This window comes from Schistocerca serialis, chromosome 5, assembly GCF_023864345.2.
Source record: "Schistocerca serialis cubense isolate TAMUIC-IGC-003099 chromosome 5, iqSchSeri2.2, whole genome shotgun sequence".
NCBI classification, from domain to species: Eukaryota; Metazoa; Arthropoda; class Insecta; order Orthoptera; family Acrididae; genus Schistocerca; species Schistocerca serialis.
The window spans coordinates 595,844,776-595,867,580 of record NC_064642.1 but is presented as its reverse complement, the minus strand read 5'-3'; the positions used below and the strand labels follow the sequence as shown (position 1 = coordinate 595,867,580).

The window sequence follows — 22,805 nt, the reverse complement described above, 5'->3', positions numbered from 1 at the left end:
ACTGTAGGAAACGATTTAGACACAATTTCTAATTAGTGTGATGAATGGCAAGAAAGAAAGCAAGCACCGTCCGAACAGGTCTTGAAGGCCCAACGATACCTACCGACCGCCGTGTCGTCCTCATCCCTTGGGCATCACCAGGTGCGGATGCGAAGGGCATGTAGTCAGCACACTCTGCCTCGTGATGGCTGGCTGTTGTGTGCTGTCCTTAGGTTAGTTAGGTTTAAGTAGTTCTAAGTTCTAGGCGACTGATGACCATAGATGTTAAGCCCCATAGTGTTCAGAGCCATTTGAATCATTTTTTTGTAGTCAGCACACGGCTCTCCCGGCCACTGTTAGTTTTCGTGACCAGTGCAGCTACTTCTTAATCAAATAGTTCCTCAATTGACCTCGAAGGACTGAGTGCACCCCGCTTTCCTACAGCACTCGGCGGACCCGGACGGTTACCCATCCAAGTGCTAGCCAAGCCCGACAGTGCTTAACTTCGGTGATCTGACGGGAACCTATATTACTACTGCGGCAAGGCTGTTGGTGTGTTGAATAGCAGCTAGCTCTAAATGTAGAAAAATGTAAGTTAATGCAGAAGATTAGGAAAAACAGTCCTGTAACGTTCAAATACAGCGTTAGTAGTGTGCAATTTGAGATAGTCAAGTCAATGAAATGTTAAGGCGTAACGTTGCAAAGCGATATGAAATGAAGCGAATTGTGGGATTGTAGTGGTGAAGGTGAACGGTCGACTTCGGTTTGTTGGGATACATTTAGGAAAGTGTGGAACATTTTTAAAAGAGACAGCGTATAGAATACTAGTGCGACTCATTCTTGAGTACAGATCGAGAGTTTCGGATCCCCACGAGATCGGATTAAGGTAAGATAGCGAAGCAATTTAGAGAGAGGCTGTTATATTTGTCACCTGTAGGTTAGATCAACACGCAAATGCTTCAGGATTACAGATGGCAATCTCTGTAGGGCAGGCGATGTTCTTTCCGAGGAATTTAGAGAATCGGCAGTTGAAACTGACTGTGAAACGATCCTACCGCCGTCAACGTACATCTCGCGTGGGGACCACGAACATGAGTGAAACTCGGACTCGTATGGAGGTATATAGGTAGTCGTTTTTCCCTCGCTGTATTTGCGAGTGGCGCAGGAAGGGAAATGACCAATAGTGATACAACATACCCTGCACCGTACGGGGCTTGTGGAGTACGTGTGGAAATATTTTGGTTGGCTTCATAATGTCTGAAGGATCGAACTCAGTTTTTTACAAATTCTGTACGAAGCTCTCTAGTAGATAAAGACGGCAAAAGCTTGCTAAATCCGGAACCGTGAATCATGGTCTTTGTTTTCCATTTTGATTTAAATACTGTACGAATGTATACTGCTTCGCGATCATGTCAATTATGAGTAACATGAAAATAAAGATGGAAATATGTCTTGCATCAGGCAGACAAAAAATAAAATGGACAAAAACGTCACTAATATTTAGACAGTAACATCTTCGGAATCATTAGGCCGCGTCGTGTTCCTCTTGAACCGTCCTCAATATTCGATGTTTCAGTCTCTCTGTTTGGGTTTCTTTTAGCATCCAGGATATGCCCCTCGCTACCTGAGTGTTAAGTCATCAAGGGAAAAAGAGTTGAATTCTGAAGAGTATTGCAGCAGAAGGATGGGAACATCGGGTGTCTAAGAAGTTTATCGAGGAACGTGGCGCGGCCTAACGACTCATGGGATTTTACCTTCAAAGAGATCGGCCACGAAAGTCTGCAGTGAGATATAACACAGCAATGAAAAGAAGGGAACAGCACTATTGTAAACTGTCTGCCAAAGTACGGACGATTGAGGATTCTGCTATGTGTCACTTTACGAGGTATCAATTTTTAGATGTTATTACAATTTTTGACATATCTAGTTTCTATCACTGTGGAGATGTTCGAATCTAATCTGCACTTTCTGTAAGTTGTTTATCACTTCAGAAACCATCGGCTTAGCCCCTGCCACTGCTGTTTCTGACACGACGTCTGTACTGTGCGGGTTGCCGCTCTTTCTCCCGCGGGCGCTTCTTCTTCAGAGACCATTACGCATCTGGCCAGTGCAGTCCGTGTTTACATCCGCTGCTGATAGTAAAAATTCTGTTTACAGGCTCAACGCTAGCAGGCACTACCAGGTACAGTTGCCATCGTCCATAGGCAGCAGACACAGCAACAATGGCGACGTTGCAATCAGGGACTATCTTGTGTCCGCCGGTCACGTAAACTCCTCGAGTGCACGCGGATATTCCTCCGCTGCGGTATCCATAAGCCAGGGGCGGGCAAACGTTGCACGCGGCTCATGAGCGCACAGCGCTGCACGTGTGCTGCTCGCGTGCAATCGTCGAACGGGACAGTGCCGACAGCCTGCAGGTTGCGGCAGTGTAGTACCAGGCTAAGCTGCGGACGTTGATGCGAAGCGACCACTATGTAGTGAACGTTGTATTTCAAGTACCGGGAAACCGCAGAGTGAATCAAGGAAAAGGAGAAATGGAGATTTGCTATCTTTTACAAAAGAATGGGAGAATCATTTTTTCTTTGTGCAAAAACGTGGAAATTCGAAATGTTTAATATGTGGAAGTATTCTCGCTGGTCAGGGAAGTTTAGTATTGAACGCCATTATAATAAATTTCACAAGGACGAGTACAATTTATTGTCGGATTCTGAGTGGATGGGGAAATTGACTAAGCTGAAGAAGAGCGATCTGACGTTGCTAGATGAATCTGACATAAGTTGCTGTTGTCACCAGATATCTGCAACTTTCTTTCGTCATGTCTCTCATCTAACTGATTTAACATATTATGGAGCACTGTTTTCAATTTTTCAGGACGACAACAATGATAGCTCAGAGATACGTGCAAGTTATAAGATTGCGCTTAATATAGAAAGAGCTGGAAAACCATTTGCTGAAGGTGAGTTTATAAAGGAGTGCATCAATGACGCTGCTGATTTACTTTGCCCACTGAATGCAAATCAGTTTCGAGCTATCACTCTTTCTCGGCGGACTGTAAGTCGTCGTATAAGTGCCATGGCAGGTGACGTTTACCGTCAATTAAAGAGTGCAGTGCAGTTCAAAAATGGTTCAAATGGCTCTGAGCACTATGGGACTTAACATCTATGGTCATCAGTCCCCTAGAACCTAGAACTACTTAAACCTAACTAACCTAAGGACAGCACACAACACCCAGCCATCACGAGGCAGAGAAAATCCCTGACCCTGCCGGGAATCGAACCCGGGAACCCGGGCGTGGGAAGCGAGAACGCTACCGCACGACCACGAGATGCGGGCTGCAGTGCAGTAGTTTATTGCATTTTCCATCGCACTTGATGAGTCCACAGATATTTCAGACACCGCGCAATTAGTGATTTATGTCCGCGGCGTAGACACTGCTCTGCACATGACATAGGATTTTTTTTTTAGATATGATATCTTTGAAAAGCAAGACCACCGGCACGGTCGTCCTAAAAGCCGTTGAAGAAGCTGTCGATTCAGCTGGATTACACTGGGAACGTTTGGTGTCAGTGACAACATACGTAGCACCTGCAATGAAAGGGGAACAAATGGGATTTGCTGGATTACTAAGAAAAAAGCTACAATGTACAGACGAATCATTGTACAGCATCCACTGCATTTTGCACCAACAAGTACTCTGTGCAAAAGCAGCAAAACTGGGGGACGTCAGGCAAGTGGTTATTCGGGCAGTTGATTATTTGAGATCCCACGGGCTTACACATAGACAGTTTCACACATATTTAGCTGAAATTAGAGAAGAGTACGCTGACATACCATACGACAGTGAAGTCCTCTGGCATAGCCGCTGTAATGTACTCAAAAGATTTTTTGAGCTGAGAATACCAATAAATCAGTTTTTAAAGGACAAAGGAAGGTACGACCCCAAGTTGGAAGATCCATAGTGGGTTGCCGACCTTGCATTATTAGTGTACATTACCGGACACAAGAATGCATTGAAAGCAAGTCTGCAAGGAGAAAATCAGCTAATTTGTGAAATAGCTGAAAAGGTGCAAGCTTTCACTAGCAAGCTTGAGCTGTAGGATCGACAGCTCTCGTCTGGGAACGCAGTGCATTCCCCTACTCTGTCAACTGTGCGAGAACAGAATTGCAAAGAATATGTTTCCGTATTTAGTGCAATAAAAGAGGAACTTCTCAAACGATTTGGGGATACATCATATTTATCCCAAACTTTTGAATGGTTCTCGAGACCATTTGATGTTTCTGTAGATGCTATTCATCCCAATTTGCAAATGGAATTAATAGATCTACAGTGTAATTCTCGTCTGGGAGACAAGTTCCTTTTGGCAAGACTTGTAATAGATTTTTATCACGACAGCAAGGGTTTCCTCGTCTCCATCGTGAAGCCGTGAAGATAATGTCAATGTTTGGCTCGACATACGTTTGTGAGAGTTTTTTCTGTTATGAAAATTAATAAGTCTCGGTTAAGAGCAAACATCAGTGATGAAAATTTACGTAACTGTTTGCTTTTGTCTGTATGTAGAAATTTTTTTCCAGACATTAAAAGTATCGTAAACTCCACCTGTGATAATTAAATAAAACGTATCATAGTAACAGGCACTCTTTCAAACCATGATTTCTTTTAAGCACTCCTACAAACCTTATTCCTTCATTCAATATAAATCAAGCTAGGAAACAAAACGCATTACAGAAGAAGGAGCGGAGAGACGGTATGGCGGGGAGGGGAAAGAAGCGGGTGGCCAGCTTGCACCTGTGTGCACGCAGAACACCTGTTAACTGCACACGTGCAAGTGCACCGCATACGTGCAAAATTCCTGCCCCCTCCTGCCTTAAGCCATTGCGCTGCCCAAATGCCACCAGGCGAGAGCGCGATGTCAACGCGAGCAAACCGTGCAGCGCGCGCTCAGGAGCGGGTCGACGCCGACAGGCGGGGTTTGTCCCGCCATCGGCCCCATCGGACACTCCACTCATGACTCCTTTCCCGGCAGATGGATATTGGAGGGAGACGACACAGGCTATGGGTATTTATGAGGGTTCAACGTTTCACTCGGCGGAGGTGTACAAACGCCTGGCACCGCCGCGTCGGCAGAACATCATGCAGAACTGACACCAACAGCCGCTTCTACCGATAAGCAAGAGTGCTGGCGGAAGCCGTCGGCGCCACGCAAAACTGAAACTTCACGGAAGAAGAAAACTCGTATCCTTCGCTCGTTAGCGTCTTCCACAATGAATCTGACGTGGAACAGAATAGGACAACACCGCTGGAATTCAGCGAGAACATCGAATAGATGACCAAGAACCACTGGAAAGACAAAACAGCGTTAAGAACACCACATGACAGCTCCGCCCCCAAAGGATGCAGAGGACGCAAGGGAAGAGGACCGTATCCGACAACGAATCGCCGACTTACGCCAACTCCCCACACAACAGAAGCCTGTTCTTAGCACTCTCGCTGGCGTTAAAAATCAATCAGGAAGACGGATAACTCGGCGCCTGGCAAGAACTCTGTGACCAACGCCGATCTTAAGCATCTTCCGAGAAAGGCCATCGTTCTCCTAACTCAAATTAGCAACAGCTGCTTACTAAACGGCTACTTACCTGCATACTGGAAGACGGTGAAGACGATTCCTATTCCATAAAGAGGAAAAAACCCAACGTCGCCAGACAGCTGCCGACTGATTAGTCTGTTGCCAACACTAGGAAAAATACTGGAACGAGTGCTAGTACAGCATTCCAGAGACTATCTGGAAGAAAATAACATCATCCGGCACGAAAAATGTGGTTATCTGCGGTTATCTGCGGAGCTTCAGCTGCTTCGGATCACAGAATCCATGAAACTCAACCTGAAGAGACGAAACTCTACAGTTGGAGTGGAGTGACAGGCTTACAGTCCAACAGTCGATCAAACCCGTCTCCCCGACTGTTACATCAAGCTGATTCATAGCTTTCTGCAGGAGAGGCATCTATTTGTACAAATAGATGGGAAGAAGTCATCACTGAAAACTATCTCAACTGGCATCTCACAGGTAGCGGTGATATCGCCATGCCTGTTTAATTTGTGTATTAACGACATTTCCATCATTCAATACGTCGCCGCCAGTCAATACACCGATGACGCGGCCTTCCTAACCTCTAGAAGGAACAGTGAACAACGTGTCATCAGGATGCAGCGACAATTTGACATCACCTATCAGTGGGAGGAGGTCTACGAAAACTCCAGCAATTCTGTGTACGAAGAAACGGCAGGAACTGAGGATGCGACTTGCCACCAATGAGCAGTCAATACCCTGGACTACGACAACGAAATACCTGGAAGTGATACTGGATAAAGAGATGGCTTTTGCCCCATACATACAAGATAGAAAATAGAGTACTATGAAGATGATCCGGGCACTCACGCCATTTTTCACGAGCAGATTATAAACCCATCAACGAAATTAAAACTTTATAGAGCAACGGTACAACCATCCCTACTGTGCGGCTCGATGTCCTGGGGAACAACATGTGACTCTAATATACGCAGTTTGCAACCATTACAAAACCGGTACTTGAACTATAGGGGCCGGCCAGTGTGGCCACGCGGTTAAAGGCGCTTCAGTCTGGAACCGCGCCACCGCTACGGTCGCAGGTTCGAATCCTGCCTCGGGCATGGATGTGTGTCATGTCCTTAGGTTAGTTAGGTTTAAGTAGTTCTAAGTTCTAGGGGACTGATGACCTCAGATGTTAAGTCCCATAGTGCTCAGAGCCATTTGAATCATTTTGAACTATAGGGTAGGCGCCCCAAGGTGGGCCGGGATGAGAGAAATACACGAGCTGACTGGAGAAGAACATGTCGCTGAGATGATGAAAAACCAGGCAACTCGTCTTTTTCACAAATTAGACGGGTATCGGAGAATGTATGCCGGGCCCTACCTCTTCATTGGTACAAATACGAGGTGGCTGGAGCCATTATTGCAGCTCCACAAGACCATCAAAGATGATGCAATGTTCAGGTATTCGGGATCTTACATGTAAATAGTTAATGTCAAGTACTCGTACGACTACCTAACCAACACCCTCAATAGACGAAAGGACCTGTAGAGAGCCCAAGAACCTTCCCAAGCGAATAGACAATGAAGTGAAACTATTTCCCTTACCTTGACATCCCAGAAGAAAAAATCTCCAAAGGCGAACACTCTTTGCACTCAACACGCAAAAAAGAAGAAGAAGAAGAAGAAGGAAAAAACAAGATCCCATCAACGCTCTCCCTGGGACCCAGTGCTACGGTGCAGTTGAAGAGCAGCTATTACGTCACAACCCAGGTCACGACAGACTTTTGGTTTTGCGACGCTCATACTATACTACACAACAGCATTAAAGGAACACATTTTTAAAACCCCGTAATTGCCTCCCACTGCGACACTTAACTTGATTCAAAGGTACATACGTTCCACTGTTATGGTGGAACAGCGTGGCGTCCTTCAGTGACACTTTCGGGCTCGACAACGCTTCAAACGCCAAGGTGTCAACACACGCCAAAAATACAATAAAATAAAAAGATGCAACGTTATAAGTGAAAGAATTTTAATCCTTAGATTGAAAGCAGAGAGAGAATAATTAATGGCCATATATGCTCCCAAGAGAAAAACGTCAGAATGACTTTACGAAGTTTTTCAGTTCGTGTTAAGTAAGATCTCCAAGAGCGATTTCATTATTATGGCTGTTATCTAAATCCTACTGTCATAAACAAACCAATCCTAGAAGTGATAGTAAATCCGGGTAACCCATTCTGATTGAAAATGGTCAATTATTAAAGGGTAAACTATTAAAAAAATTTCAACCTACAACCAACTAAAAATTACCATTACGTTTTTCTAAGAAGATGGAAACCCATAAATATACAATATAGGCTGCAAGAGCATGTCCGTCAATTGCTGACTATGTAATAGTTTTAAAAGATGGGTATCAGATAAATTAGATGATGGGAGAGAACTGTGATGTCGTCAGTGTGATGTCAGCAAACTGAGCGCCGGAAGCTCTGCTTAAGCTAAAGCCTGTGGGTTAAATTATAGGCTACCCTAATCTCAGCTGCCTCCATTATTACGCTGCCTCCGAAATTGGTCAGCTGCACCACGATGCTGGTATATTATGGAATTATGAACACATGCAGCTGTGCTGAATCCAGGTTTTTTCATTCTGTCGATGTTGAATCAATTTTATGTAGTTGGTTAGCTCTTTAGTCGCAGCAGCATTTACATCTGAACTTTGTATGGAAAGACACAGCACGTTTCCAAAATTCTACCTACAGACGTCTACCACTGGAAGGGGAACCTACTACTAAATGTTCCTTTCCATTGCAACATGCGTTAGTAATTTTTACTGTATTATTTAGCTAATCAGCACTCTAATAACTATTAGAGCCGCCGTAAGCTACTAATTGCTTTCAGTCCCCAGACATGGGAGTTAATTTATTTCTAACATGTCCTGACTCAAAACTTTGTTAAATATGATTACAATATTTTAATAGCTAAAAAAATATTCCATTAAGGAAAAGCAAATTAACACAAGGAATGAAAGTGTGCCTATGCCAAATCATTCTTTATTAATGCTGCTAAGAATTTCAGAGGATTAATTTCCCATCTACAAGAATTTCTAAATGAAATTTACGTTATTAAAACACTCCAGCTGTAAATTAACTGAAAATAATTGACACTCTAGTTAATATTAAGGCAGTTAAATACATTAACTGAAAATTATCACGCATCAAAAGCACCATACCCACGATACTCAATAGCCTTGAACATAGAAACGGAATAACCCCAACCTTATAATGATATTGAAAAATGAGCGGTTCTACTGACTCACAAATATTGCTCACATCCCAACCGTAAAAAACTTGATCAGTAGTATTCAAATGTACATATCCTGCAGGACGCATGAAATTGTACTAGATTTTATGTTTACGCCACGATTTGATATGTGATCTCTCAGATTATCTCGGTGTGACTAAATAATGGCGTGCTTCCGGGTTGTCTCCATTTTATGTAGAATATTTGACGACAGGCCCAATCTTCTTCTGTACGATAGTGAGTACACAAAACAGCAAAAGTCGCAGCACTTGATGAAGACGGCTGGGTCGTTTGTCGAAATATTGTGCATAAAATGGTGAAAACTAGAGAAAACAACTCTGCAGAACATCCGGAAACACACAGGTATACGATTGAATAGTTCATCTTCCCCAAAAAAAATTTTACACAGTTAATTGCTTTACAGATACTGTAAATATAAAAATCTGTTATGTAAATAAAGAAAAAGTACAGCTTTATAATGACACGATCAAGTTCCTTAAATACTTAAAACATGTTCACCAGTGCCCACGCAAATTATGACTGTTAATGTTTTCATGAAGATCGAACATCTGCTTCGAAACTTTGGCAGTGTACCGTTTTCTCTCCTCATCGCTGTTTCCATAAACCTTTATCTTTAGAAACAACAGTCTCATATTCAGCTATGTTCCAAGCTTTTACTGTTGTTCATTTCTTTGGTTTTTACTGCCTCTCCACCTTTCCCGTTACCTCCCCCACACCCTTCCTCTTCTTATTCCTCTTTCTTTTATCCTTCCTTTCCTACATCATTCCCCCCAACCTCTGACACCTTATTCTCCTCCCCTCCAACATTCCATTCTCGTACCAATGCCTTATAACTCCTCTCCGCTGCCACTATTCTCCCCACACCAGATCCTTGAGTTTCCCCCTCCCCCCCCCCTCTTACTATAGGCTGCAAATTGCCATTTTCACTTCCGTAGGTTGGACGGTAGTCTGTGTCGCACCCTTATGATTTATGTTGCCAGAATTAGTTTGGCTATGTACATTTATTGCAGTCTCACAACAGAAAAGTAGAGGCCCACACAAACAAGAGCAACAGAAATGAGCGTCCTTGAGCTACACTGCGCAACAGAATTAAACGACCACTTTTTCAAACCCCCGTAATTATCTCCACTTGCGTCGTATAAGTTAGAAACGACTCAAAGGTGCCTAGAACCTTCCTCTGTAACAGTGAAAAAGTCTAGCTACCTACAATGTCACCCTTGGGCACGACGATGCTTGGAGCTGTGGAGTATCGATACGTGGGATAAAAAGGCCACATCCCAAAAGTTCTAGAACTATTAAATGTGTGTGAAATCTTATGGGACTTAACTTCTAAGGTCATCACTCCCTAAGCTTTCACACGACTTAACCTAAATTATCCTAAAGACAAGCACACACACCCATGCCCGAGGGAGGATGCGAACCTCCGCTGGGACCAGCCGCATAGTCCATGACAGCGCCCAAAAGTTCATGTGACTTGGGGTGGGGGGTTACCAATGTCAGTTTGGTAACACATTTGACCATTACTAACACGATAGGAGGTCGTCACAGCCCCAATTACCCACGTTTCTCCCCTTCGTTTGAAGTCTTTTCGATGGAGGTTAGAACCGCGACATCCAACGTTGAAATCACGCGGTTGCCTTCCGAGTGGTCGAGGAAAAAAATTTCAAACACATTGCTCCTCAGAATTGGCACGATACGACCGAAGTGCGTCAGTGAACCCACCATGAAAAAATTTGAACATAATCCGAAGCAGCAAAGGGTGCTTATGCTTTTCCAGCACTCCTGTTTAGCGTCCCCCTGTGCCATCATCATGGAGGAGTACGACACTGACACATGGGTGAATAAAATGGTAAACGGTCCCTCAAAGACCAGCCAATGGGGCAAAGCCCTTGGTGGCACCTGCCCATCTGTAATGAGAATTTTAAAAATAAACTTTTACAGAGAGAACTTGTAAAGTGGTCCAAGGGCCAGCAGGTAGGCAACTGAGTTCTGGGAGTGTCAATGGGTTGTCTACCTGCAGGCGCTCTGGCTACTTTGTCTCATTGTCTCTGTATGTGTTCATTTTTAAAATTCTCAATAAGGGCGGCAGATGCCACAAAGGGCTTTACCAACCCGTGACTTGTGTCACTGTGACATCACCTGATCTCCTCCCCCCCCCCCCCCCCATCAACACCATGGTCAACCCACTGAGAGGATGCAAAATAGGAGCCCTGCTGCAGCTCTCTTCTTTCACAGAACTTCACTAAAAATCATTGTTTATTTATCAATTTATTTTGTCCTTGTAATTCAATTTTTGTTTCTGTAGTTACAGTAACACAGATTTTTTTCTAGACAGTGAAAGGGTCCTGTGGTCCCCTTTCATTATCATTTTATTTGCTTTCCAGTGATACAGTGCTCTCTGGCATGCGTGAGTGGATGAATGTGCGTGTGTTTCATTTTGCTATACGGTGGTTTAGTCTGCTGCAGAGAATCAGCGGTAGTCGTACAGAATGGCCAACCCTTGTAGTTTTCAGGTGGGCAAAGAGGTTTGCTCCCCTTGTGTGAAAGTTACCAGTCTTAGGTTGGTGGCGGAAGCCTCAGCTCTGGGTTTTTCTGGCCACTGGGTCGCGTGGGAGACGTTGGAGTGTGTGAGATGGTCAGTCTGCTTCCAGCTCGCCGAGGGTCTGCAGCCGAAGTCTCTTCGAAGAAGAATGAGTTGACTTCACCACGTGGCGCTTGTCTCTTAGCAAGGGGGGGGGGGGGGAGCTTTTAGCTTTTGGTCTCGCGTTTCATCTTATAAATATTGATTTGCTGGGTCGCAGCAAGGAATGCAAGGCTTTTGCGGACTTTCAGTTTGATTCCCAATAGAGACTTGACTTTGATCCGTAAGAAGAACGTAGCACAAAAGTATTGTATATGTTGAAGCGCCCTCGGTTCCGTGTACATGTTTGTGTGCCTGCAACTGCGTGTGTATGCATTCCAATCTTTTCTGGATCTTGGTAATTTTTGCTTCTTTGTGAATTTTCTTTGTTTCATTACTTTATGTCCGGTGGATATCATCCACGTGGGTTAATATTGGAGTTTGTTGGCCCTCTGCCATTATCCTTTGTCTATTCAAACGTGTCCTCTGTAAGATGTTAACTGTTCGCGACTGCGTGGTTTAATGTTACTAAAATTTGGCTACGGTCCGTAGAAATTGTGTCCCCGCCAACCACGTGGGCACACGAGTCTGTTGTGAAACGTATAGCGTTTCACAAGCAATTGTATTTACTTACCAGGCAACAGCAGTGCTATGTTTTAACGAGTAAATAATTTTGCCTCCAATCTTATCCAGTGTACCGATGTTACGTCTCCGTTACCTACGCCATTTACCGTGTAGTTTTCCTTGTTAGCCCATCCATAGCGTTTCCACAGGTCCAATAGCTAGTGTCCTTGTTTTTATTTAAAACAAATGCTCTGGAACAGATCTTGTTTTCAGGAATGTTGCTGCAAGCTGCACTTACGCACAGTGTTCGCTCACTCTTTACTTTATTCAATAATTGATTCACGGGAACAATGCCTGGATCATATTAATAATTACATTCCATTCTTTATCAGTGACTTTACAATGAATGTTCTTTTGTGAGTTTTTCTTATGAATAAATTAAGTAATTTTCCGACTCAGCGCGACCTCTTATTTGTCGTGTGGCTAGAGTTGGAAGCGACCCAATCTTTTACGTTGGTTTCGATGTCAGATAGCATTTTCTTACTCAGAGTGCTCTTAGCTCTTTTAGCCTTCAGGATAGATTCAAACTGCGCTTCGCGCTTCTTACTCATTGCGACCTTTTATTCACGCTACTTACAACAGGTCCCTATACAATTTTCCTTGTTCACCTTTTAATATGTCTTTAATTCAAGATCGCTTGTCCTTTGTCCTTACCTCTGTTGTCAACGTAAAATCTGTCCGGCCATTCTTCCGAGGTTTAAGAGTGCAGTTCGTTTTATGTGGTAACCAACCCCTTCCAAGTATTGCCAACCTGGAGAACTAGGAACTTTTCTTACAGAGCTGTTTTCCTTTAGGAGAGATACCTCCACTGTGGCTAGACGTCTCTCCGAAGTCGCTTTAACGCTACCCTTGCAAGCGATTGCTTCATCTGCCAGCTCTGGTGTTTTATCTACAGTCCGCCTTCGCAGCCGTCGAAGCCGTCGCTGTAGACCTGGCAATGGAACCTAACGAGGTACTAACAACCGGGCCAGGTAACCCAAGGATTTTTTAACGATGGTATTCTTCCCCTACCTACTTTCCCAACCGGGCTCGGTCATGTTTTTAGAATTGAGGACAATACAATTCCAAAGTTTCCCTTCAGATATCACCCTATCGGAAGAAGAGGTGTTGATCGGTCTACAAAGAGGTGCCAGGAAAACTGGGGTCGGAACAGACTAGTAGACTAATCATGGAAGATAAAGTAAGTGAGTTGGTAAGTGCATATAAAGACGTTTTTTAGTAAATGGCGTTGTCTTACACTATATATAATGTTCTTTTTTTTACTTTTTGCCATTGGTTTTGAATTTCTGTAAGTTTTGTTGTTTCACAACGGGGAAGAATAGCTAGGGTGATGCCCAAGTTGTACTGTACAAGGAGCGAGCAGCAGATTGTACATTCTTCACCTGATAAAGTATCTAGGGAAGTTACCGGAATATCGTGTAAAGATAAAATGACGTCTCGGGTACAAACCCCGAAGCTTTAAGACTTCAGTTTCGAGCAGAAAACCTGGAGGATCACATCAATGCCATTATTATAGATGAAAAAAAGGCCATAATTTGTAATGCGCTATGCTCCGTCCATATGGTGTCATGTGAACTGTACTCAGTGAAATTTTCGCGCAGGAAAGGCCGAGGAAAGGTCCTCTAATCGCCGGTGTTCCAAGTCCGTATCTTGCCCGGCAGGTTGAAAGCCGAGGGCTGTTACGTTGTGCTCAGGTACATAGTAATTAATGATGAAGAAGAGTGCAGCTAGTGGAACAAGGTCAGCAATGCCAAAGTCTTACAACCATTCATCAGCGATGCAAATGCCCGCAACAGGAAAACATGATGCCGAAGCCATTAAACTAGACTATGAAGCAATGGACGGAAGTAATTTCGTCAAATTAGTTTCACACTGTTTCCTACTTCTGGCCGAGTTTACGTCGGAAGAGTGAAGCATGACGGGCCTCAGATGAGGATTTCGGAAGCCATATCGTGATATTTCATGGGCAAGTTCGCATTACTGCCAAGGATTACGTGAGCATTTCGGCTGATGAGATACATCACAGCGTACAGTGTTTGTCTCTCAACAGTGATGCTGTGTTCCAAGACGACAGGACTCCTGTACACACAGCTCGCATCGTTCAGGAGTGACTTTGTGAGCACACAGATGAACTTTCATATCTCACCTGTCCATCAAAGTCAGCAGTTCTCAGTAGTATAGAGTCTTTGTGATTTACTTCTGAATGAAGGGACCGTGATCACTATCCACATCCACCAACGTTATCCGAACTTACCACTATTTTGCAGGAAGAATGGCGTAAGATAAGAGATGACTGGAAGCTGTTTTTGAACGCCAACGTTTTTCTTACACCATGCTACGCATGGTCATTTGTTGTGTCCACCACCCGTACAAAGGAAAAGCAGAAGACGAGCTACTGACAGCGAATTTAAAAATCGTATTTATTGTAATTGAAAAAGTCTAATTTTAAATAAACACAAAATAAATTGTAGTTAGCTCGGCATATGGTATACGTAATGTACGCAAGATGCGTTGTCGTACTAACTAAAAACCAGGAGTATGTGCATTTGTAGATGATATAATCCTCATATCTCTTTTCCTCACACTGCTAATACTAAAGGCATTCATCCTCTTCAAATGAACAGATGAAAACAGTTTTCTCTATAATTATAATTTTATATGCCATTGTCATTATTGCCAAGTACAGGGTGTTTGTTTGTTTGATGACCGCACGCACGGCGCTGTATACGATGGGCAGCGAGCGCTCCGTTGTCCGGCGAATCAGACGCCGTCTCTCCCGTCCGCCACAGCAGTATTGAATTTAACACATGCGCAGATAAACTGTGTACTAACCGATGTCATGTGAGGAGATACTGGAACTGCCTGCCATTGTTTTCCACATGTTTGTGACCCTAAGAAATTATTCATCACATGATGTAATTCTCTTTGAATAACTGAGTTACTTGCGGATATTATCTTTGAGTTCTTGTAACGTGTACAGACTACTTGTGTGCACTTTATCCATTAGTTCTCCCGACAAATAGAAATCGCAAGGGATTAAATCAGGATTTCTAGCGAGACAGATATTGTTGCTATCGACTCTATCATGCAACACATCGTGAATGGGTTGCAAAGAAACATCGGCCTTACGAAGCCTTGGCGAATCCTGTTGATAAAACGCCAAGTTTCGTTCTCTTTCATTCAGTTTATTAAGAAACGATTTCAAAGTGCTATACATCTCTTTCACATCTTTCACGGTTAATAGTGTCATTAAAAAAATTATGCCTATTACTCGGTCACCACTAACTGCCCACCGCACTCCTATTTCCTGATCATGAAGGGGATTTTCGTGAAGCAGAATTGGTCTTTCGGCTTCCAACGTCTACAGTTTTGCGAATTAACACGCCCGTGTGAATGAAACCAAGACTCAGCTGAAAAGAAATGAGGTAAGGATACATTTTACTGTGATGCACTTGTTTCAGAACTTATTCCCAAAACCCCAAGCCTGCCCATGGCATCACCAGGTTTAAATTCCTGGACTGCTGCTACATTATGGGGCCTTACACCAAGTAACTTAGCAGCTCTTTGTACAAAGTTACAGAAGAGTTGTGTTTGCTGTAAAAGACGTCTGGGAGACTTTTAGGCACGTTTTCCAGGCAGTATGCAGTATCATCGAGATGAGTTTCTGTGCGCTTCTTGTCATCAACATTTCCGTTTCACGAAAAGTATTCACTAATTTGTGGATCTCATCGCGACTCAGAATTCGAGCACCTGGAAAATTTTGTTCAAACCGTCTCTGGACAATACGAGCGGACTTTGTACGCACGTACGAATCGTAAATAAACATTCGTTGTGGAGGGGAATAATTCGATCTGCCACTGTTGTGTTCACAGTTTTCACTGTTACGCTTGTGACGTTTGTTTCACTGCTCGAATGACACTGGCCGGAAGGCACATAGTTCGGCATTAACAAGGAGATGCGGGACCTATTCGACCGGAGTGTGCTGCGCCGGTGGCCGGCGAACACAACACGCGCGTGCCGTCATCAGATAAATGGAATACCCTGTATATGAGCATTGGAAAACTGTATATTAAGTAAGATGTACTTTAAAAGGGCAGAATGTGCGCCATATAAGAACTTAAATAATCGTAAAAAAATTATTTTGTCATGACAATACGTAGCGTATTTCATACTGGGACAAAATATGCATCATGAAACAAGGAAAACAGGATTTAACCGTTAAAACAATATGCATTATGTTTACCATCGGTGGGGCTCATCTTCCAGCATAGGGATGTTTACGTAGATAATCGTTTGCGTGACGGGGTCTACGCGGCTCGGACACGGCAGCTCTGCACCTCACTGACGCCAAAAGCCAACTCCAGCAGAAGTAAACGCAGCACCTGGATCAGCCAAGGAGATCTTCATTAATGTTAATATACACGGCGGGCGAAATAAAAGAGGCCCGGAGAACAGAGTTCCAGGGTACAAAGAAACATGGCAGTGGAAAGGAAATACAGTAATAGCAGATGTTGAGATTGAACACCATTCATTTCTTGGCACTTTTGAGCCCTATTCAGCAAGTAGCTGGGCTGACGGAAGCTCGACTGTTGGAATTGCTGCAGTCTCATCCGAAATGCTCTGCTGCACTTCTTGAACACTGTGAGGATTGTTGCCGTACACCTTGGACGTGAGGCCTAACCGTGCAAAGTTACCGCACATTGACAGATCAGGCGACCTGGGTGGCCAGCTTGGGCCACTTCTAGACTGACCTCTGCAACAACTCCGTCAGGCGTGGAGAGTGTGGATATGTACTCCGAAGTTCGGCCGGCTGTTATGGCAGTTGCTCCACCCTGTTGGAAGTAATTGTAGGAATGTGGTTATACGCTACATTCAAGTCTCGTCCGGGCCACTTTTGTTTGCCCCATCCTGTGGCAGATACATTTTACTCATTAAGCAGTCTACCTGGCGCCTTTGTTTTCGCAACAGAGATTTCAAATTGTTATACAACGTTGAGCCGCATGTCTTTTTCTATTTTGTGCCCTATCTCCATCTGTTCTTTAATTCTATCCATGCGAAGTTTCTCCTTGTCAGAATTCTAACTAAAGTCTGCGGCGGCGCGGTTCCTTCCGTCCCCTTACTACGAACCTGCACCTACCTGTGAACATTGTCTCAGCAGATCATCAGTAGGGAAGCCGAGCGAAACCTACTGTACTTCGACGTGAACCAGGCTGCAATTAAAGTCACTAATCTACGTTTCCGGCTGGTCCCGGCGGAGGTTCGAGTCCTCCCTCGGGCATGGATGTGTGTGTTTGTCCTTAGGATAATTTAAGTTAAGTAGTGTGTAAGCTTAGGGACAGGTGACCTTAGCAGTTAAGTCCCATAAGATTTCACACACATGTGAACATATCTACGTTTCGGGAGAAAGTTTTCACACGAAATGAAAGGTTGGAAATCTTGTCCTTAATTAATATATTCTGAAACTTAGGTGAACAAGTATCACTGCCAAGCCCATGCTAGTCTTAACACAGTCACTCACAATCCCTTTCACACACGTTAACGAGCTTATGGTGTTGCATATCCCGAAAACGTAATAGCTACAAAAATACGGATTGTTTTTGATTGAGAATGCTCGACAAATATTAAGTCTATCGGTACCTAATGCAGTCACAGTTTTTAGCTACTGACCTGCTCAATACACCACGCGGAATTTATGTCTTTTCTCGTCACAAAATTCACTTAAAAATTCCGAAATTTCTACACACCTATCGGGACAATTATGCCGTCACTTTAAAACACTTTTGATGTATGAAACACTGCTAGATCCGGCAACTTATCATTTACATCAGAACTACTACTACACTCGTCCGAACTTTTTCATGACTAGGCTCCGACTCCTCTCTAGAATACTCTACGTCTTCTCTATCAGCAGAGAAAGGCGCGCGAAGAATATTGCTTTACCATTGGTCAGTTTACTCAACAGCCAATAGCAAAACAACATTATCCCGCGTCAGTCCGCGCTTTTAATGAATAACCAATCGCAAAATAGTAAACCTAACGATTGCACTTTTTACCGACGTAATTATCTTTTATTCTGAAGTTTTGTTTATGCATAAAGTTAGTTACTATTGTTATTTGTACCTGAATTAACTTTCCCTTTACTATAAACTTACTTTACAAATCTATTATATAAAAATCCCCTTTGTCCACATCCATACTTCTTTGAAATGTTCCCACACAGAAATCCCAGTACATAACTCGTTAAACAATTATCTTCATATTAACCTTAAACCACACTCACGCATCATTCATACTGCTAAAACACATTTATAACATTTCATATACACAAAAAGACATAATAACGCTTTATGAAAATACTAGAACAGTTTATGAAAAACATTCTGTTACTTTAGTGCACTCTAGTGGGCACAATCGAAACTAAATCATAGTCCCCTAACCAATATTGTCCTCTATCGGCTGATACATAAAGTAAGTGCGCGTCCAGTCTCGCGTCACCATCTGTCACTATCCAGCTCTGAGACATATCTCCCACTTAACCGCCTCCAAGGCAGGCTCGGTATACGGCGCTACGTCTCAAGTCGTACTAAGGGTAAATGTTCAAGCGGATATCTACATATACATCTGCATCTACATACATACCCTGCAAGCTACCGTATAGTGCGTGGTGGAGGGTACCTTGTACCACTGCTCGTCATTTCATTTCCAGTTCCACCCGCAAATAGAGAACTGTGGCATATGCTGACCTGGAACTACAGGTAGACCATGCTCCATAGGGAACGTTTCCTTTGGACAGGGACACCAGGCTTTTAAGTAGGCCGTGGCTTAGTGAGTTCGTAGTTTCCAGGAATATTTGCCGGAAATTTCGCGGATTTTTGTATGTGCGCAAATTTGGCTGGGCGCAGTTTTCATACTGCCGCGCATGTAGCGGTAGGAAAGTTGAGGTTGTGGCGGCGGCTAGGCGCTTCCCTCGCGTTTCCTGGCTGCGCCTTGAGTGGGTCCTCGGGGACGCTGCCGGCGCCGCCGCAGCGCGGAGGGGTCTTCCCGGCGCAGGCAATCCGCGAGCAGTTCTGTTATTCGCGGGGCCCGTCTGGGGAGTAGTCCGTCTTGCGCCGCTGCTCGTTAAGAATCTAATCGCGAGCGCCTCCGAGCGTGAATATGAATGGACCGAGCAGGGGGGGCGCGCAAGGTCCCGGAGTTTTCATCCACCTCCTGCCACAAGCTGCGTTGCCTGCCGCTGTTAGACCAGGTTTCCACAGCAACTGAAGTGAGGCCACAGCAAGTGGCAAGACCGCTCAGACGGCGGTGGCGCTGTGTGATGCTGTTTTTACGCGCCCCTGTCAAAATGAAAGCTGCACGCTTTTCAATACAGCTCCAACTGAGATTATTCACACAAGGAGACAACCCCGGCAGCTGTTTTCGTTTACTTACGAGGGTTGTTCCGAAAGTAAGGTTCGATAGGTCGTGAAATGGAAATCATGGTGAAAATCAAAAATGTTTTCTTTGCAACAGTAAGTTACATCTTCCAATTACTTCTCTACACAGTTGCGGCTCCGACTGAGACATCTGTCGTAGCGCGTTACCAACATTTCAACACTCTCGTCACAGAAGGTTGCCACCTGTGCTTTCCGTGAGTTCTCTACGCTCGTCTGCAGTTAGTTGTCCGTGCCAAAATGTGTCCTCATAGCCAGCGATTCATGTGGACAGAGATGAGAATAAGGGGAGGCAATTATAGACTCTGTGGTGGGTGATCGAACACTTCCCATCGAAAACGCTACAGGAGCGTCTTCGTTGCCCCTGCAGAGTGCGGCCAAGAACTGCCATAAAAAAGGAAACACATGACAGTTATGTTATGTGGGCTGCATATCTGTAGGCGAAACCTCTCAGCGGGAGGTACTTGGCGGGAGACACCATTTTCTAGGCATCTTTACGTGCTCGTTTTGCACTCAGAACTGAAAAGATCGACTTGATGCGATCAACGTTCATACTAGAGATACAAAGCTTCATCGGATTTTCACAGTGGTTTCCCTTTCACGCCAGATCGGACCTTACTTTCCGAGTAGCCCTCGTAAAAGCTGTAATTGAAATCTTTAAAAAGGTATCAGGTTGCAGTCTGTATAATGAAAAAGGGTTGAAGTATTTCAAATGACTTACAGTGTACTCCACTGTCTAATAAAATACCATATATTTCTTATTCTGTGTTTTACAACTTCCATCATTCATAATACCAGTTCCTTCTCCATATCTCAAAACAAAACGCCTTTACATGTTCAAAAGCTCACGTATCTTTTTTCATGTTTCCAGAAAAAAAGAGGTAATTTCCTTCTCCATCAAACCTCAAAAAATTAGTAATAATCCTACTAGTGTCTATTAAAAAACAACCAGTAGTTATATCTTTTGTAATCAGAAGATGCTGCCTCATAGTTTAAGTCACTGACTCGTTTCTACGTCTATCACTCACTCACAGCTGTCTCTCGTGTCGAATCGAAGACACACTGACAGCTGCGAACCACTCGCATTTCTTCATGCTTGATGTCTTCGCCGACGGCAATGTCATCTTTCAGCTGTATAATTGTCCGTGTCTCGGGGCTAAAATAATGCTACAGTGGTTTGAGGAGCGTTATAGTGAACTCACATCGATGTCTTGGCGACCAAATTCGCTTCGTGTAAATCCTATGGAAGGCATCTGGGTCGCTATCGGGCGCCATCACTACGTACGCGTATCAACGGCCCGTTGTTTACTCGAATCACATGACCTGTTCGTAGACATCTAATGCCACGTACCTCCACAAACCTACGAACAAACGTTTGGATTCCTGTTAAGTAGAATCAGTGACGTATTTCGTTTCAAAAATGAACATACAAGCTGTTAAGCAGGTGATCTTAACGTTTTGACTCATCAGTGTATATGGCCAAAGATGTATCCAATATTTAAATACAACCAAAGGTCAGAATTAAACAGAGACAGCAGGTAGCTTCAATTCATAAGATACATCTAATTGATAGAACAACGATCGTCTTTGTTCCTGTGATGCCAGTCAGGATTTTTTTATTGTTTTAAATTTAAGTGTAGTGTTCACTCTGTAACATTTCTGTTACAGAAGACTTGCTATTCTGACTTGTTAAAACACCTTTCAGATATGCTGTTTCTGATGTATTTTGGGAATTTGTTTTACATATATGTGAATTTTTATGCAGGGTGTGGCTCTGTGAGTAGATAAGGGAAATGCATTAACTATAGTTTTCATGAATATCACGGAATTAAGAGGAAAGAAGTTCACTTAATCATTCCGTCTGAGCTTTGTCATAATCTTACTTTCTGTTTGGATATGCGTAGATGCATTTGGTCTTAGATGAAAAGGTTTTCCATAATGAACCATGTGTGAGCAGAAAGCGAGGATAGGTGCATCAGCGAGAGCGAAGGGAGACCTGTTCTCAGAAGGGGATGGTTTTTCCAGAGGACACAATGCTTTTAAGTGGAGCCGAGACGTAAGCTTTGGACACAGGACTAACCGCTATGGATGGAACGAGACCCTTGGGAACCCTACAGAGGGGGACGGCGCACACTGAACAGAGCTGCTGGTTAGTTCACCACTCCAGGTACAGGATAACCCACAAGAACAATGAGCAGAGCAGGCTCGCCTGTTAAGTTAATGTTTTGCTTCTGCACTTTTCAGAATCTAATTATGCAACAATTCCAGGTACAAAGTGCAGGATTAGAGAACCTAGGAAGTAAAATGGAAGTGCGGAGTACTGATCTGGAAAAGAAACTACAGAAAAGACACAGGTGCAAAACGTCAAATTACATGTATATATTGCCAAAAGCAAAGGCACCACAGAATGAACTAGAAGTGAGGTAATTGAAGCTAGTCAGACGTAGAAACAGTGAATCAGTGGTGTGAAGAAGTAAACAAAAAGACAGCAGAGGTGACGAAAAACCAGGGCGGGGCAGTTAAAGAAATATATAATCGTGTGATAGATTAGGAAGGAGAGATAACTTTGTAAAATGGAGCTGCACTGGTTGACTGAACACAGGGATGCAAAATTATGAATGAAGTTACAAGGGAGCAGAACGAATTGCTTTCGACAGTGTTTCAGCAAGTTCTGCAGCAGGACGAAATATTAAATTAATGAGGAGAGGAAGCAGTAAAAGTTTCTGATAAGCTGGAATTGCTAATCACTGCCACTGAGTGACTCTTTCCAGGTACTCTGATCACACGTGTCCCGTTGCTGTAGGGAACAGCACAGAAGTCTAGCCCCTCTTACGGGTTACACAGAATCAGACTGAGGTAAACAGAAAAAAAACAAAGAAGGGTTGCATGAGCTTCAGCGGAATAGAGACCACAAGAAAATGTTGGAAATGATAATACAAATGCTGGTTTCAGTGTATGAAATTAGCAAGTCCAAAGAACTGGGGAGTTACAGGAGAAATGATGTTAACGTTGCAGGATACCTGCGCAGGTCAGACCAAACTAACTGGATGCAACGGTCGATTTACACAAGGATGAGACGCATTATTGTGGTCAAGATAGACACGATGCCCACGCCTACGACAGTAGTACAAGTTTATATGCCAACTAGCTCTGCAGATGACGATGAAATTGAAGAAATATATGATGAAATAAAAGAAATTATTCAGATAGTGAAGGGAGACGAAAATTTAATAGTCATGGGTGACTGGAATTCGACAGTAGGAAAAG

General features: G+C 43.7%; 1 pseudogene; it reads right to left on the bottom strand.

Annotated features, from left to right (window-relative positions):
- Positions 1-414: 414 nt before the first annotated feature.
- Positions 415-533, bottom strand: LOC126482483 (5S ribosomal RNA; annotated as a pseudogene).
- Between the last annotated feature and the right edge of the window lie 22,272 nt (positions 534-22,805).